The sequence below is a fragment of the Lontra canadensis genome, unplaced genomic scaffold (genome assembly GCF_010015895.1).
Source record: "Lontra canadensis isolate GAN:19392208 unplaced genomic scaffold, GSC_riverotter_1.0 scaffold37, whole genome shotgun sequence".
Taxonomy (NCBI): domain Eukaryota; kingdom Metazoa; phylum Chordata; class Mammalia; order Carnivora; family Mustelidae; genus Lontra; species Lontra canadensis.
The window spans coordinates 7,589,195-7,607,863 of record NW_022631031.1 but is presented as its reverse complement, the minus strand read 5'-3'; positions in this window follow the sequence as shown (position 1 = coordinate 7,607,863).

Below are 18,669 nucleotides of genomic sequence, written 5' to 3'. Positions count from 1 at the left end.
TTGTAAAATTGCTGCATCACTATGGCCTGACTATCTTAAGGAGCTGATAAATTATGTCTCTCAGAATGACCTAGGGTCATGTGAGATTTTTAATAAATCACAAAATCTCCTGGAAATTCACCATATATTGAAGAAGTAATCAATATGCTATAGCTTTTTTTTAAAGATTTTATTTATTTGACAGAGAGAGAGAGATTACAAGTAGGCAGAGACGCAGGCAGAGAGAGAGAGGGGAGGAAGCAGGCTCCCTGCAGAGCAGAGAGCCCGACGCGGGGCTCGATCCCAGGACCCTGGGATCAGGGCCTGAGCCGAAGGCAGAGGCTTTAACCCACTGAGCCACCCAGGCGCCCCAATATGCTATAGCCTTTTGATGAACACTTTTATTTTCTTTTTCTCTCAGTCTATTGTGAATTCAGTAATATGAACTCTTTCTTTAATTCTAGTTATCTAAAAAATCCAAGGATTATGTTCTAGAATTCTTGTCATTTATAATTACTCTAAATTGAATAGTATCATTTACCTCTGAGATGAGCAGTTTCGTAGATATAATGCTCTTGTAGGGTAAGAATTCCAGAAGAACATGTATATTTGCAGTTCCTGTATTTTAGCTTATTTTAATTGTTTTTCTACTTAAGGTCTTTTATCTGTATCTAGACTGCATTATAAATGTTCTTTTTTCAGCCAATTCATAGTGTTATCATACAACTATATTGCTTCTTTCCCTTTCATCTTTCTTCACAAGTATATCTCTTATAGAGATTTCATTCTTAGGGTAATAAAATTCCAGACAAGTTTATTTTATCTTCTCAATGTGAAAGAAAAATTCACTTTACCTAATAGCAAGTTAGTGATTTTGAACAAAATCTCTCTTCCATGTAAGTAACATGGGCATGAAATGATACTGCCACATTTTAAGATTCTTATCATGTTAAAATATCAGGGTACTTTTATTTTCCATTTTTATGTTTGGTGCTGACCATTGAATAGCTCCTATTGTGTTTCCTTTTTTGGATTAATAAAAAAATTCTTTCTAAATCTAATTTCTATCATAGAGGAAATAGTTTCCATAATATCAGTTTTCACATTTTTATTTGGGTATTTTGTTTGGAACCAATTTTATATGGGTTCCTCCAAGTTCAATTTAATCCTCTGATCAGGTCAGCAAGACTTTTGACAAAAATTGCCCCTTCTTCTTTCTGTGTGATGAATTCAATCCATAACCAGCATTTGATACATAGATATAAAATAAGCTTTTGATCATATAAGTGTCGTCAGTTTTACAAATATGCCTATATTTTCTTTAAAAAATAGGCAGGAAAGGTTTTTTTATGTAATATGAAGTAATTATGGGGATATTATAAATGTATTTTTAAATACTAAATATAAAATATAATATATAGAAATGCTAATGGTGATATTTTGTTCTACAGTAGTTTAGGAATTACTTAGCAGTTGACACACATGATACAACACAGGATTGATGAATTTTGTATTCTGGTAGATGTGCACTGACAAAGATAAAAGAAAAAAAATGGAAATAAAATGTGTTCTTATAAGAAATGTATGATCTGTTTTTAAGCCACTAAGTCACAATAAATTTTGTTTTCTTCCATATTATCTTGTTTAACCTGATAGCAATAATTGGGTTTTATGTCATTTCTTCAATTTTATTTCTTGTAGCTATGAGTTTCAGCAGTTTTCCAATACCTTCATTGATTTTGAAGTTTTGCCAGTGCTTTTGGCTTTTGTTATTATGCAAAGAAGTACATGTTAACCTTTCGGATTATTGATGTTTTAGAGAAAGAAAGAGAGAAAGATGTTTTTATTTAGTGTTAATATAAAAATTAGCATAACTTATTTTACATTTGCTCACATTTTAAAGATGATATCCAGGCTTCAAACAAAAGCATCAAAAATTTAGACATTATTAGGTTCCCATAAATATATTTTCCTCTGTATCTCAGTTACAGATGCATTTGCAAGATGTATTCATTTTTAGAAAATTCTTTAGTGAATGAACTCTCTGAGTTTTTCCAATATTCATATTGTAAATGTCATTCGATTCAATGAAACCAGGACTTTATTGAGCACAAATATATGTCAGCCATTATGTTTAGAGATGATAAGGCAATTCTACCTAAATATACTTAGTTCTTGTCTTTACAAACTTTAGTAAAAATCCATTACTATTTGTCTGTGTGTTTGTGCCTTTGTGTTTAAGACAAAAAAAATCAGTTCTAAAAACATTGTCCCAAACATGTAAATGCAAAATGAACTAAATAGACATATGATATGGAAAGATGTTAAGATTAGAAAAATATTATAAATTATGTCAATAATCTGGTTGTAAATTATAGAAAGCTGTTGCAAATTTGCTTCTGGAAAATAGGAAAACTGTGTTAACATATGGAAAATCAGAGTGGTAATAGTTGATTTTTGCTAGGACCATGAACTACAAAGTATAATCTATCAATAGTCATGTCAGATATTATTTTCATCACATGATCTCTTGTACCAACATTTTTTTTTCTGCATGTCTCCTTCATTTTCCTTCTCTTCAGTGTGAGTTTTGCCTTCCTTACAGAATGGCTGTCTCAGAGCACTAGTGTTGCAATCTATTCTCAATTCCTCTCTCCCAACCATCCCTACAGCATTGGTCTTTCCTAGGGTCTGTCACCTTCTGTTACGTTGCAGTCATACTGCATCGGCTATCTCCTATCTAGGGCTTCTCAACTGCATTGATATTAATCAAGAAAGAGTTTACTAATATTATTTTCATTTTACAGATGTTTAGATAGATAAAGTGATTTTCAGAAACTATACTGTTAGGAAGAGGCATACCAAATTGATCTGATTCCACTATTAACCAATATTTTCTTCCAACTCCCTAGAAATAGAAGCCATAATACATGCTAGAATCTTACTTTGGAGATAAAACCCTGGACAGTGAGAGTGAGAAAGAAGGGAAGCAATGAGAGTTTAAGAAAAATACAAGATGCTTTGTTGGGACATTGACCACTTCATTATAAGTGACCCACTAACAAAATTTAATAGAAGGCTCAGCAGGTGCAATTTTATAAGTCTCTGGGCAAATACCATAGACAATCTCTGCCATGGAACATTTCAAGAGAAAATATAGCTTATCTTCTTGACTCTTTTCCATTTTTCTGTCTCCCACTGGATAATGTTTGCTTAACTCAGAACATTTAGCAGATGTTTAGGAAGGCAGATGTAAGGCCCTGTAGTATGGATTCTCAGTGGAATTAGGGAGTAGAAGAGAATAAGAGAGATAGCAGATGTTTTGGTGCCGTATCAAGTGGACCTGTCCAGAGGAGGTTCACTATGATAGTGACTGAGGTCAAATGAGGAGCTTGGAGTTTAGGACCAGGTAAAATCAAAATCTGAAGAGAAACTTAAGACATACCAAATACAGCCCTCAAAAAGTATAGTAGAAAAGGTATAAGAAAGGTCAACTCAGGTGTTATGTATAACGGTTTCCTTGGAAAGTAATTGAAACATTTTCATCCCAGTGAAGCTAACAAAAATTCACAAGCAATGTATGAAGAGTTAACATAATGTTGTAGGTTGCACAGATTTTTGAGTCAATTTTAGGGCCAAAATTAAGTAAAAGGATTTTTTTTAATTTTATTTAAATTCAGTTTGGTTAATATATTGTATATTATTAGTTTCAGGGGTAAAATTCAGTGATACATCCAGTTGTACCTAACACCCAGTGCTCATTATATCAAGTGCCCTCCTTAATGCCTATTACCCAATTATCCCATTCCTTTACCCACTTCTCCAGGTATAGGATTATTATAACATGGTTTATGCAGCAACAGGAACAATTAATTAAACTTAATTGTAAATTCATGAACAGAACTTAAAAGTATAGTATTAAGTGAAATACAAAACAATTGCCAGTCACAATGTAGGAAGTAGCAGAAGACTGTCACTTCTACTTGCACAAGGAGAATAAGTCATGTAAGCCACAGAATCTTAACATTACAAAGTACAGAGCTGGAAGCAGAAAGAAAACTATATGAACTGAATTCTGAGTACTGACAAGACATTTTTAGTAGAGTCTGCTTTTATTCACTGCAGTGCAGAATTACAAAGATAAACCTAGCATTGATAAGAATCCGGGAGAATATTAATAGTCATGTGTTGATTTGTGTAGTGGGTTGGAATCCCAAATAATTCAAATGACAGAATCAATCTGAAGTCACCTGTCCAATTTTTCTCACTAATGTCATTGCATGCCCAAGGGTATTACACTTATGGCAGTAGACAGAGTTTGAGAATTGAGTAAGATCTTCTTTGAAGCATTCAGGGACTTTCTACAGTATAAGATGGTGGGATCACCAAAGGATAAAGATATGGCAGAAGAACTGATATCGCCATACTGTGTCCTCAGGAAACACAAGAAAGGATATGTGAAAAACTGAAGGAAAAGTCAGAGGGCTGAGAGAAATCCCCCCCGCCAGGTATTCTGGGCTTTCACTGAATACTATGGAACTGTCCTATGAAAACTGGTGGCTCTATATTATATATATCCTTCAAGGAGCAAAAAATATAGGTGGGGATGGAGAGTAAATATAACTCTCCAGCAGTGGAAAACCTGGCAGATAGCATATAAAACAGAAATCTCTTACAGTTCAGAAAACTTTTACATTATTTAGGAAGCCATATAATATCATTTGAAGGTAGACTTAATTTTAAACTTCACATAGTAACCTGTGGAGCAAATTTTAATAGACACAAACATAAATAAAAAGACACTTCAATTAAAAAGATTATTAAAAATAGATCTTCCAAAATAAGTAAAGAATGAGGGTGTATAGGAACAAAGAAGGGATTGATTAGACAGAAAACAAATGTAAGTAGAAAACTTAAGCTCAATCATATCAACAACTACATTAAATGAAAATGGATTAAATTCTCCAATTGAAAGGTGGTGTTTGGCAGACTGGACAAAAAAAAAATGAAAGAAAGAAAACCACATAGCTTTCTGGGGGTCATCTGAGATGGCGACATAGGAGACTCCTGAACTCCCATCCTCCCACGGACACACTGAATGTACAACTATATAGACAGAGCAATTTACCTCTGCATGAAATCCAGAAACTAGCTGCAAGTTGCCTACACATTAGGTGAAAGAAAAAATATCCATATGGAAACAGGAAAAGCAGAGACATACTCACCATAATCCTACCCCTGATACAATGCCATACAGTTGGGAGGAAACCTGAGTTTCTCCCTGAAGAGTGAAAGGTTTGGATTCTACATTCAGCACCTCAACTTTTAAGACTCCTGTACCTGAGTGACAGGCATACAATATACCTCACTCTGTTTGCACACTTTGAATGTTGTGGCTTGAGGGTCCTGCTTCTAATTTTGCACATATCCAGAGGCTGGCTGTGATTCTTTCTGGATACTGGGGAAACCAGCCAGACACTGCCCCATGGTCTCTCTTAGATCCATTCCTTTTTTGCCAGTATCTCCATGGAAGGCACATACAAAATCATCTGTGCCCTAACTTTTGTGCTGTCACCTAAGAGATGGGACCCCAATCACCTGGCTGGGACAGCCAATGTGACTTGCATACATATGACCCTAGGAATGTTGCAAAAAAAAAAAAAAAGACTTTTTAACCAACTATTACTTCAATGCTCAGTGCAGAGGGAGAAAGCAAAAGCCACCCATTTCCCAGTCTTTCCCTGAAATGGGTCAATCTACATACTTTAAAAGCTGTTGTTTAAGCATGAGGCTTCTAATATAACATGTGTAGTAGATGATTACAGTCCTCACAGAGTGAGGAAGCTGCCAGAAACAACCTCCAAGTTCTCCCTCTAGCCTGTTCCAAGTCTTCATTATTGACCTGGAAGGAGGTTATATACATGTTTTGTGTTCCATCTTTTATGCCTGCTGCACAAGAGAGAGGCCCCAGTATTGCCTGGCTCTGATAGCCAACAGGATTTACGTTTATGTGTCCCACATGACTATAGCAAATGAAGAAGATCTTAATTGGCACAGGAGTATTCTTTGCAGCTATATTCCCAAGCTCAGCATGGGAAGCAAGCAAAAATACTCTTCTCCCAGTTTCTCTATGGAAGGGGCTTAATTGCATACTTTCACAGCTGATGCCTGAGAGTCCTGCTTCTCATCAGCCTGCATCTAGGCGCAGAATGTGACCCTCCGCTTTGTGACACTGATGGGTCTTGGCACACTGTCATCTACTGGGGAGTTGAATAGGGAAGACATTTTGGACAATCACAAAAGTTCCAAGAAACAACCAAAAGGCTGGATTGGGCTGATTGACAAGATTCATCTACACAAGACCACCCTGTCAATAGTGGGAGAGGTGGCTGTTTTATCTGAAGTAGACAAACCAAAACAGAGGGATGCCTGGGTGCAGAAGAAAAGAACAGTGACCAGAAGACAGAGCAGTGGAATTCATACAGTCAGAGAAGCAAAAAGAAAAAATAAATAGGAGTGACGATAACTTAATATACATTATTTAAAACTCTTCTGTAATTCTGAAACAGTTTAGAAGTTGTGTTTGATAGAGACTTCTACAGAGGGAGAATCTGTATCTGGATTTTTACATTATTGTTATAATTTGCTTTTGTGTGTGATCTATGATTTGTATGTATCTGTTTTGACAAGCCAACATTCTGGTAAAACAATAATATACTTAGGTCACGGAAGTTTCATTGAATAGGAGGAACAGTAATAAAGACCTGGATATATTGATGATGTAGAAGAAGACCCAAGGATGAACAGGTCTTTGTGTGTGTGGGGGGGGGGGGGGGGATTTTAAAGGACTAAAGTGTCAAATGTTAAATTCTAGAGTGCTTTCTGAGAAAGAAGACAGAAAACATATTTTGAGTATTCAATAAATGTTCTTGAGATAATTCTAATTAGCTCTCAAAGATATTGAAGAAAATATGGTTAATAAGGTTACAGATTTATCCTTGAAATAATAGAACACAAAAAGAATAGTTTTCCCAAGCTAGTAGATTTAATAAAGGTTAAACCTGGTAAAGGTATTCTATATACTAATGGTAACACAGATCATTTGCTAGCCAATATACTTTACCTGGATTATCTCCATTGCTTTCACCAGCCTTATATACTGTTATTAATCCATTTTCACAGATGAGAGAATTAAGTTTCAAAAATTATTTAACTGCCCAAGATTACAAGCATAGTATATTTAGAGGCAGACTCAAAACCCAGACCCTCTGTAAACAAAGTTCTCAGTCTATATCTGGATGCTGTATAGACAGAGTGTCACTGAAATTGCATTCATGTGCTTTGGACTTAATAGAAAAGCAAATGAAACCAGAGGATAGCTTATAAACTGAGAAAAGGAAATAAAATGCAAATAGCATGTTAAATAGGAATTAGAAGTGAGAAAAATAAAAGTATACATGATTTTGATGAGAAAAGAATTTTCACAACTCAAGTCCAATTTTGAGTAATGACTAGGCTTGTGTTGAGTTTTCTGAGTAAAGACTAGATTGGACTGGTTATTGAAGAGGCACCAGTGAAAATTCATAAACCTTGCTTTAACTGGTTCATATACTGCAGACACTCGACAAATGAATCAACCAAGTGAGGCTGACTATAATTACAAGTGGGAAGACATGGAAGTTTATATCCAGTTATTTCAAAGATTGTATAAAAAGAGAAGGAAAGTCGTGTTAAAATGGGTTTAGTCAGTTGGCCTCTGTTTAGGTATAGGGTTTGAAATATTCTCTGGCATAATTCAACTAAAAGTCACTACAAAAGAAAAATTCAGATGCATTAGAGTTTGTTTTAGTCTATTTGGGCTGCTCAAACAAAATACCACAGACTGGATAGCTTATAAACAATAGAAAATTATTTCTCACAGCTCCGGAGGCTGGAATTCTAGGATCATGGTGCCAGCATGTTTAGGTGAGGGCCCTTTTCCTCATTCATTGCAGGCAACTTCTTGCTGTGTCTTCACATGGTGGGAAGGGCTAGGGATCTCCCTGGAGCTTGTTTTGTAAGGCACTAATCCCATTCATGAGGATTCTACCTCCTAGTTTAAACACCACCCAAAGGCCCTACTTTTTTTTTTTTTTAAGATTTTATTTATTTATTTGACAGAGATCACAAGTAGGCAGAGAGGCAGGCAGAGAGCGAGGAGGAAGCAGGCTCCCCGCTGAGCAGAAAGCCCCATGCAGGGCTCTATCCCAGGACTGTGAGATCATGACCTGAGCCGAAGGCAGAGGCTTAACCCACTGAGCCACCCAGGCACCCCTCAAAGGCCCTACTTCTTAATACTGTTACCTTGGGGTTAGAATTGGGACATATGAATTGTGGGGGCATAAATGCAGACCACAGTTGGCTTTAAGAGTAAACTACACAAGGTGGGATCTTTTGTTTCTGCTTTTCCTCTCATTTTACTGTGATCTTTGTGAAGCTTCTTGACTTTCAGCCATATTTGCATTTCTGTAAGTATTAAATTGGGATAAAAATAAAACCTATCACCAAAGTCATTGTGAGATTAAAAGGAAAAAAAAAACAACTTTTTAGTGTATTACCTGAAATATGCTGTCTTTAATACATACTGGTATTATTGTTGCAGATATTTTTAATCGAAATTATTATTTAGCTTCTGATTAAGTTAACTATATTGATGACTTCTATAAAGACTTTTAATTAAAAATATTTTATATTATCATGTCTGAATTCAAAATATCAAAAAGTATTTATTTACTCCATTTCTATCCTGCTGTATTGGATTTTTCTGTACTATCCATCCCTTTATTTATTTATTTATTTATTTATTTACTTTTCCTAAGGAGCTATTACCTTAAGAGGAGCTATTAAGATGTCAATATACCTACATTAACCTTGTTTTGACTCTTTCAAATAAGGTGGATATTAGTACTAACTGCTCAACAACTGAAATGACATTTTTAAAAATGCAGTTGTTTGTTTAAAAAATTTAAGATGAGTAAAAGAAATCAATTTGAAAAGCTGAGAGCAGAATGTTAAAATATTACTTTCACATTGAGGCAAATTTTACAAGAGGGTGCATTTATTTATTGTGTCTGGAATTCTCTGTATAATTGCATTATATTTCCCATCTGCTATTTGTGTATGAATAAAAGTCTTGCCCTCACTACATAGTACCTCCTCTCTCCTATTAGACCTTGAGTTTGAGTTATAATGGTAGATTAAGTTTTAACTGCAGACATAAAGCTGCCTCCCTATCTGAAAGTGTAGCTTTATGCACCCACAGTTTCACTGTGCAGCTTTCAGTATCCTTTTATGCTTCAATTTCCTTTTTTTTCCAGAATTCTCCAGGTGCTTGAATGCAATTGTTTGTATGAGGTATATTTGGTCAGTGGGGCATGTAATGCATTTATAAATTACATAGTCAAGATTTTGCATAGAAAAACGCTAGGCTTTGTTTATTTTACTTTAAAAAATCATCCTCTTTGGCATAAGATAAGATCAGGATTAAAGTACAAAATAGAAGAAATAGCATTGAAACTAGTCAAAAACCTTGTATCTTTGTATTCTGTCCTTTTTACAGTTTGTCTCTCATAATTGTAAATAACCTTAAACTTAATTCTCTATGTTCTTTGTGCCATTGAGAAGAACATAAAATCATGTAAGAAATTTTTGTGATCAGTGGGTGAAGTGTATAATAATAACAAACACAGTTTGAAGTACTTTATGTTATTGCATATAATTCTTACAACAATCTGATAGAATAAGTACTAGGATTGTGACCCCAATTTTGTAGATAAGAAAAGTGATGTTCAACAAGTTTATTTTTTTTTTAAGATTTTGTTTATTATTATTTGACAGAGATAGACACAGCGATGGGGGGGGACACAAGCAGCGGGAGTGGAAGAGGGAGAAGGCGGCTTCTGCTGAGCAGGGAGCCTAATGTGGGGCTTGATCTCAGGACTCTGGGATCATCACCTGAGCTGAAGGCAGATGCTTAACGACTGAGCCACCCAGGCACCCTGATGTTCAACAAGTTTAAAGAACTTGAGAAAATATATTAATTTAGTAAGTGGCAATCTAGATACAAACTCAGGTAGTCAGGCTCTGGAGCTTAGCTACTTACCCAGCAGGTGCGATGCTACATTTTCAGTAGCAGTAGTGAAATCATCTATGACGTTTCAGTAGTAGTGATAGTATCTGTGACATTTCAGAGCCATACACTGTGCTGGTCATTCTTAATATATTATTTTATTAATCTTTACAATAATCCAGAAGTGGATCTCTCATCTACAGATGAAATCCTCAGAGAGGTTAACTAGCCACATCATTACAAAGTGGCAGAACTCCCACTGAAGGACCAGTCTTTTTCATTCCAAAGGGCCTATTTATTCCAAAAAGGCCTATTTATGCCTTTTGTGATCAGTGTAAGACCCTTGGCTGTGTGTCTACCTGACAGGTCAGGGAGATCTCTTTGGGAAATGTGGTCTAGGGGACAGAAGGAAGATATGTGAAAATCCACAGAAAAATGTTTTCAGTTATGCCCAGCTATTCCAGCTCTGTTGATTTTTTTAAAAATCCATAAATGGCTTTTTTTTTCACATTATACTTCAGGGTGTAGAAATACCTTTCCTTGTCTGCTAAGCATGGCTGGGTCAGGCAAAAGTTCTTGAGAATGGATTGATTTTATGTTAAACCATCTTAGATAAATTGACAGTGAGTTTGAGAAAGGATTTTCTTTGCTCCAGAGTTCCAGAAAGCTAGTTCTTTTATCCTGGAGAGTGTATATGGTGATCAGACAGTGAAACTTGCAATAAGCAACAAAACTATATTTAAATAAACAACCACAGAAATGTGAATAGAAAGGTCTATATTACAAGTCCTGCTGTATCTCTGAACAATCTCATGAATGAAGGGAGCACTTTAACCCTCAGTTCTCTCATGTATAACATGAGGTAGTGAAATGCTGGTCTCTAATAATCTCTAAAATTATGGAAGCAGGTGGAACAAAGCATACCATTTTTAGAATAAAATATTGAATATAAAATTAGGGATAATAATAATGTTAATAGATAGATATGTTAAATCATGTAAGCAAAATTCCTTCAATTGATTAGCACTTGCTGAAAACCAAAGGTGTAAAATGTTCAGGAAATATAACAAAAGGAAGGCAAAATCCAAGTCTTTAACTTTTGAGTATATATCTGGAAAATAAATTCTCTCTCTCTCATCCAATCAGGAGACATCAGCATGGAAAACACATTAAAATAAATGTCACTGTAATAGAAGATGCTACCCTGTGCAACTAATCCAAGCCAAACCTTCAATATTTATTCTCCAACAGGCATTGTTTCCATGATTTTATATTTTCTAATCATATCCAGTCATCAGCATATGTAGTCAATTCTGCTATAATGCTTGCATTGAAAAAAAATTCCATTCCATGTTATTGATATATTAGTGAACAATTTGAATATAATGGAAATTTCATGTTTGCTTATGCATAATTTTGTTCTTGAGAAACATGATATGAACACAGCTAACTGCATCCAATTGAATTGTGTTGTTTAGGAATATCCAAAGCAACACATATGGATAGACTTCAAACAAATACCAGGTACCTTGGTCTTGATTCACTGTGTGTTATTCAACTAGGTTTTATTTTGCTATTTTAATATTCTGATTTGTAAGAGTGTGTGTATACACACACACACACACACATATATATAAGTATTTATATGTGTGTGTATATATATATATTCTCTCCTTTCTCTTTCTCTCTCTATATATGTATGTTTATATATCCTAGTCAATATTCCAAACATGAATAATTTTCCTTATATCAAAATTCCAGTAGTGAATGAAACAGGAAATCTTTAGGTATTTGAGGAGAAAGTTGAAATCATAAAGCATTGTGGAAGAAACAACAGAACATTTGCTATCTCTTCTGTTATAAAAGAATTTACATGGTAGAACATCACAATGACACAAAAATAAAAGAAAAACTTCAAGTGTTGCAAAACCATAAGAACATGCACTTAACTATTAGAAAAAAATGGGAAGAATAGTTGAGCATATGGATTGAAGAACAAACTGCAAAGAATTGGAAATGTGTTGCACAATCAAAAAGAAAGCACTATATGTGAAGACCTTAAATTGCCAAACCTTGAGGAAGTGGCTCGTTTTAGTGCTTTTGTGGTTGATATAATGATTTCAAACATTGCTGTAATTTCCAAAGTCTTCAGCTGTTGAGCCAAGCCATTAATGCATATGAGAAAACTGAGGGGAAAGAATTTCCAGCCACGGTACAAAAATTATTCGAAGTAGAAGGTTATACATTTGATCAACTTTTCAATTTTGATGATAGAGGCATCTCTTAGTAGTGTATCTCTCTTGGGAATGCAAGCTGGTGCAACCACTCTGGAAAACAGCATGGAGGTTCCTCAAAATGTTGAAAATAGAACTACCCTATGATCCAGCAATTGCACTACTGGGTATTTACCCTAAAGATACAAACGTAGTGATCTGAAGGGGCACGTGCACCCGAATGTTTATAGCAGCAATGTCCACAATATCCAAACTATGGAAGGAACCTAGATGTCCATCAACAGATGAATGGATAAAGAAGATGTGGTATATATGCACAATGGAATACTATGCAGCCATCAAAAGAAATGAAATCTTGTCATTTGCGACGACGTGGATGGAACTAGAGAGTATCATGCTTAGCAAAGTTATAGTCAAAGTAAAGCAAAGTAAGTCAATCAGAGAAAGACAGCTGTCATATGATCTCCCTGACATGAGGAAGTGGAGATGCAACATGGGGGGTTAAGGGGGTAGGAGAAGAATAAATGAAACAAGATGGGATTGGGAGGGAGACAAACCCTAAGTGACTCGTAGTCTCACAAAACAAATTGAGGGTTGCTGGGGGGAGGGGGGATGGGAGAGGGGGGGTGGGGTTATGGACATTGGGGAGGTTATGTGCTGGGGTGAGTGCTGTGAAGTGTGTAAACCTGGCAATTCACAGACCTGTACTCCTGGGGATAAAAATATATTATATGTTTATAAAAAATAAAAATAAAAAATAAATTAAAAAAAAAAAGAAGTGTATCTCTCAAAACACCTACATTACAAAGAAAGAAAAAACATGTTTTAGGATTAAAAATGAGATCGATCTATAACTGTGATGTTTGGTGCCAGTGTGGAGAGAAACAAGGTGAGCCACACCCACCCCTGTTGGGTGTTAAAACTTCACATTCAATTTTAGACAATGCTCCTTCCAGCACTTCACAAGCTGCCTGATTCTGATACTCCTTCAATAAGCAAGAATCAAGGTCTTTTTCAAGATAGAGTGACATATTTATTATAGTATATGTGCATTTTTTTAACCATCTAACATATGTAAAACTGTGCCATTTTTATCAAGTTTCTGTCTTTTTAAAAATTTGTCACTGAGGAAATTTTTGAGTATTGTTTCTCCATATTTCCATAATCACTCTGATTTTTATTTTCTGATTTTATATAGTGAGGCAATTTTTAAAAATGCATATATCATGTTATGGCAGAACTGATTATATATTCACTCAAGGGTAAGATGGCCTAGCTGTTCTGTGTTTTCTTCTTTCTATTTCTCCTCCTCCTTTACCTTCTTCTTCAGCTACCAAATTAATATGCTTGTTTAAAAAAATTTTTTTATAATGAAGAATTGTGTAAAGTTAAAAAAGAAAGATTAAAAAGAACACCACCACCACAAGCCCTGTATCCCTTAGACTTCTTTACATATTTGAATTATTACTGCAAAGCTAGATTAAGTTATAAAAATCAAAGTGCATAAATTTTTAATCCCAGTTTAAGTCCACTGTTTACAGACAATATAAGTTGGAGTATCATAAGTGGCTAAAGAAACAGGGTAGCATATCCATTTACTTCGTTTTGCTGCTGACCATATAAACAATTAATCCAGATTCATAGATAATTGATTCAACTAATGTCACATCCAGATAAACTGAGAGGATATCTGTAGTGTTATTTAAACCAGTGTTTCTGAAAGTGTACTCCTGGAACAGCAGTATCAACATTACCTGAGAATTTGATAGAAATGCTAATTCTCTGGCCACATCTCAGATTGGCTGATTGAAAATCTCTGAGAGTGGGGCCCAGCAATCTGTGTTTTCCCACAAGCTTTCCATGTGATTCTGATGCATGTTTATGCTCATATGTGACAAGCAGTGGATTAAACTATCTCAAAGTTAATTTAAACAGGAAGTCTGAGACCAGATTTGCAGATTCAAAATCTAGGTTTTGATACTTTCTAGTCACCATATAAACTTGTTCAAGCTCTTTTAAAGGCTGAATGTCCCTTTCCTTAACTATTTGAGGATCACATAAAATAATTGGTACCAGAAGAACTTAGAATAAGACTAGCGTTTATACTAGGATTTAGGATTAGTTTAATGTTATATTAATAATGTTATACTCAATAATGTAGCATAACCTTTTATTTTCATTCTAAGAATCTTCTCTTATGATCATTTAATCAGCTAAAGAATGCTCACTTTATAAGATTACGATTATAGTAGTAATAGCATTTTAGTTTAATATGATCTTGAATAATAGAGTGTAAGGACTGAGAATGTGACAGGCATGTAAAGAAACTTACCATATGTCACAAATAGTGTTCTTTGGGAAGGAGCCTGAAGTGTACTCAACATCGTGGAAAGGAGAGACAGGAAGCAACGTTTGACAGTATGAGTATTTGAGTTCTGAACAAGGCCTAATGATAACCTCAACCCAGCACATGCAGAAGCTGAAACAACCTGTTGGAATTTTCCTTCATTGAGCTGAAAAGGCCTAGCATTTCTATATCCTCCTCCATCAGGTATTTGATGGGGGTCACCCTCTGAAGGGCTTGACTTCAGATGAGAAAGTTCTCTGACCCTGAAGCCATCCCTGAAGGAGCTCCCAGCTCAGGCTTATCTGCAATGGCATCTCTTGCAGTTGAAGACAAGTCTCCTTAAAGGGTATGATTTGAGCAGCAAGTACTTTTAAGAAGGGGAACCTGGAGAGGGTGTCACTGCAGCTTCCTTTTTTAATATACTAATGCCTCAGCAGATGGGAAAAGGGTGCAGACAAGGGTTGATCACCGGCTACACATAGAATGAATGTAAGTAAAATTTATATTTTCCAATGGGGAGGGAGAAAGGATGTCAAGTGAAAAATAACAAAAAGCATTTATTTTTAATGAAGTCATACATGTGTCAAGATAAGCAGAGTTTGTATAATATAAAGCAAAAAGAGACTATTATTATTTCTGTAGAAGAGATGGGAACCTAGATCTCAGAGAGTACATGACGTTATGCTTGTTTCTGTTGTACTCTGGAATAGATTTTACCTGGTGGAAGCTATCTGTATGGTGATGTGGTATTGGAGCTGTACCTCTTAACATATGTGGAATCCCCCCAAATTAAATATTGTAGTCAAATTAATTCAGATTAAATTCAAATTAAATATTGTCGTGAAGGTGTGTACTATTTCTTTTTAGTCTAATGAAAATGGAGTATTCCTCAGATGTGACATTTAGATTATTTTAAAGAGAGGGAAATCAGGCTAACATTAAACTACATATTAAACAGTATGAAATAGAGGAAAAGACAAAATTCTTCATAAAATATAGTTCTTTAATAAAAAATTTTAATGCGTGTGGCTGGGTAAGTTTAGTTTATATTATAAAATATGAAGTTAGGGAAAATTATATTTCTGTATTCTAGGTACTTAGCTGTCAACTGTCTCATAGTTTGTAGTCTTCATCAACACTTTGAACCAGAGCCTAATGGTCAGAGGACTACACACTACATTTCTACTCCCAATTAATTCTGAGAGAACAATTCTCTGACCATTATGATCTGACCCAAGTAGAATCTCGACATGAATTTCTGAATAATTCCACTGTATGTTAAGCTTGGTGCTTTTGATTAGATGTTGCTGTGAAAAGGTTATCTTATCAAACTAATAAATGAACTGCTGAACAAACTGACAGACTGTGGCTGGAAATGGCTTTTGCCCCCTGGCTCAATTACAAACCAGCCAATAGGAAAGCAGAAAGGAAAGCTAAAGGTGATTAATTGATTGCAGTGTCACAGTGAGCAAGTTAACTCTCACTGCCCTAAATGTAAGTTGACACTAGAAATGAGAATAGGGGAGAAACAAAACAGTCAGGATGAAAGCTATCAGACTACAACAGAGAACAAGTGAGAAACAAGTGGGGGCTCAATTAAAGAGAATGAGGACATGCTTCCAAAGGAATACATTTTCAGCCCTATTTGATTTGATAACAATCCTTGCCTTTGCCCTTCCTCTCCTTTTTATTTTCATCTTATAGAAATTCTAACATACTAAGAGATAGATTTCCCAGAGAAAATTTCTTGAAAAATAAATGCAGAAAGGTTTGAGTTCTCTTGATAAATTTGTATGGGTCTGAAAAAAAAATCCCATGGATGAAATAACTGTCAGGATCTGAAGAGATAGATCTCTCCTCACTACTCCAAAAAGGAAGAAGAATCTGGAAGCAGCAGCTCAGTGTTTTGTCCTACAAAGTGTGTCCTTCTTCAGACATTCCTGTTTCTCTACTTAAAATGAAATCTGCTTTCTAAACAGTAGCCAGATCAATATGAACTGCCTACTGAGTAATCTGATGTCACTGTAAGGAGACATTTGGAATGAAAACCAAAAGAAAAAAAAAAAGGAGGAGAAATGAGAAGAAGGAAAGAAAAGGGATCAAAGCAAGGTTAGAATTCTGTGAAAAGCAGAACAGAGAGGGGATGTGTTAAAAGCCGTTTATAATAGGAAGATTTTTTTACAACCTGAACAGAATGGTGAGGAAGCTGCCAAAGAAACTGCAAAAGACGGTGACAATGACAAAAACGTAAAAGAGAAAGATTTAAAGCCTCTTCAAATACAAAGACAAGGAGGACAACCTGAGAACGAAAATTCAAGCTCGTGTTATATAAATTACATGGAACAGAGGTTGCTGCATTCTTTCTTCTATCCATATATCAGTACAAGTTTTGACAATGAGAAGCAGAACAAAAAAAGGGGAATAAACTTTCCACATTGTGATTAATATATACAGATCTAAGTTCTCCAGACCGTGAGGCTCTCTATGAACATTTATCAGGCACCGGGTTTGTTAGGAAATGAAAGGGCATCAAACCACTTCTTTAATCCAGAGCCAGTGAAAAATTAGGGAGACTCCTGGGGAAGGAAGAGAAAGAAAGAAAGAAATCTGGTTGGATGTACTTTACTTCTCTTAAAGGTTCAGTGGAAAAATGACCATGTTCATCATTAATACTGTAGTTATTTTAAATCCTTTTTTGTATCCAAAGCTGGTTATCTGTTTTAAAACACATGTAATTTAAACTATATTATTTCATATTAATCACAGCTGTATAAAAAAATACTAGGGAAAGATAAGATGCTGACTATAAAGTGTTACTTACTTAGTGGTAGATTATCACTGATTGTGTATAGTCTAACAATTAGAGCTTTTTATCCTTTCTATCTTCCATTCTGTTAGTACATAATCATGATTTTGGTCAAAAGGCATTTTCAGGGAAATCTGTCATTTTGCTGCAGTGTGGTTATTAGTTTAGTGAAGTGTAACTTTTATAATAATACACAAATGACTAAAATTATTCTGAAGGTTGAGGAATAGGAATAAATGCTTCTACCACAAGTTATGATATTAATATATTGACTACATTATGATTTATAATGAATATTTTCCTATTATTTATATGCAATCTGAACTTAACTGTTGCAGAAATAGAAGTGTTTTGAGTTAAGCAAAGAAAGTGAACATTGTATTTTAATTCTGTTTCAAGAAATAAGGATAATGACTTCTATAGCATTCATTTCAGTATTGTCTTTTAATAGTAACCATTTTTCAAGACAAAAAAAGAGTCCACTGCATATTCAGTGCTGAGCAGACCTTTATGTATAGGTAATTAGTGACTTTTTTCATAGCATGGTTTTTTTAACCAAAGAAAAATTAATTAAATACCATATGTAATGATGCATTTATAAATACTATGACAAGAATCAGAATACTATGATAATAATCAGATTAATTCAAGATTACTGTTTAGGGTCCATTCATAATATAGCTTTTCATTTAAATCTGGGTCATGACTTTTCCACTTTTATATACACCCTGTATATATGTGTGTGTGTATACATATATATGTATATGTATATGTGTATATATATGTGTATACATGTATATATATATGTGTGTATATAACACACACACACACACACATATATACACACATATACATACATACATACAGCAGAAGGAAACCCTATGAATTGTGACAACATGAATGAACCTGGAGGGCATTAAGCTAGACAGGGAAAGACAAATAGTGTCTTATCTAACTTATGTGTGCAATCTAAAAAAAGTTGAACTCAAAGAAACAGTGAGTAGAATGGTGGTTGCCAGGGTCTGGGAAGTTGGGGAAGGTAGGGAGGCAATTAGTCAAAGGGTGCAAATTTTTGGTCATAGAGGAGTTAAATTCTGAGGATCTAATATACAGCATGGTTAAAAATACTGTATTATATACTTGAAATTCACTCAAAGAGTAGATCTTAAGTGTTTCCCCCCTCCACACACACACA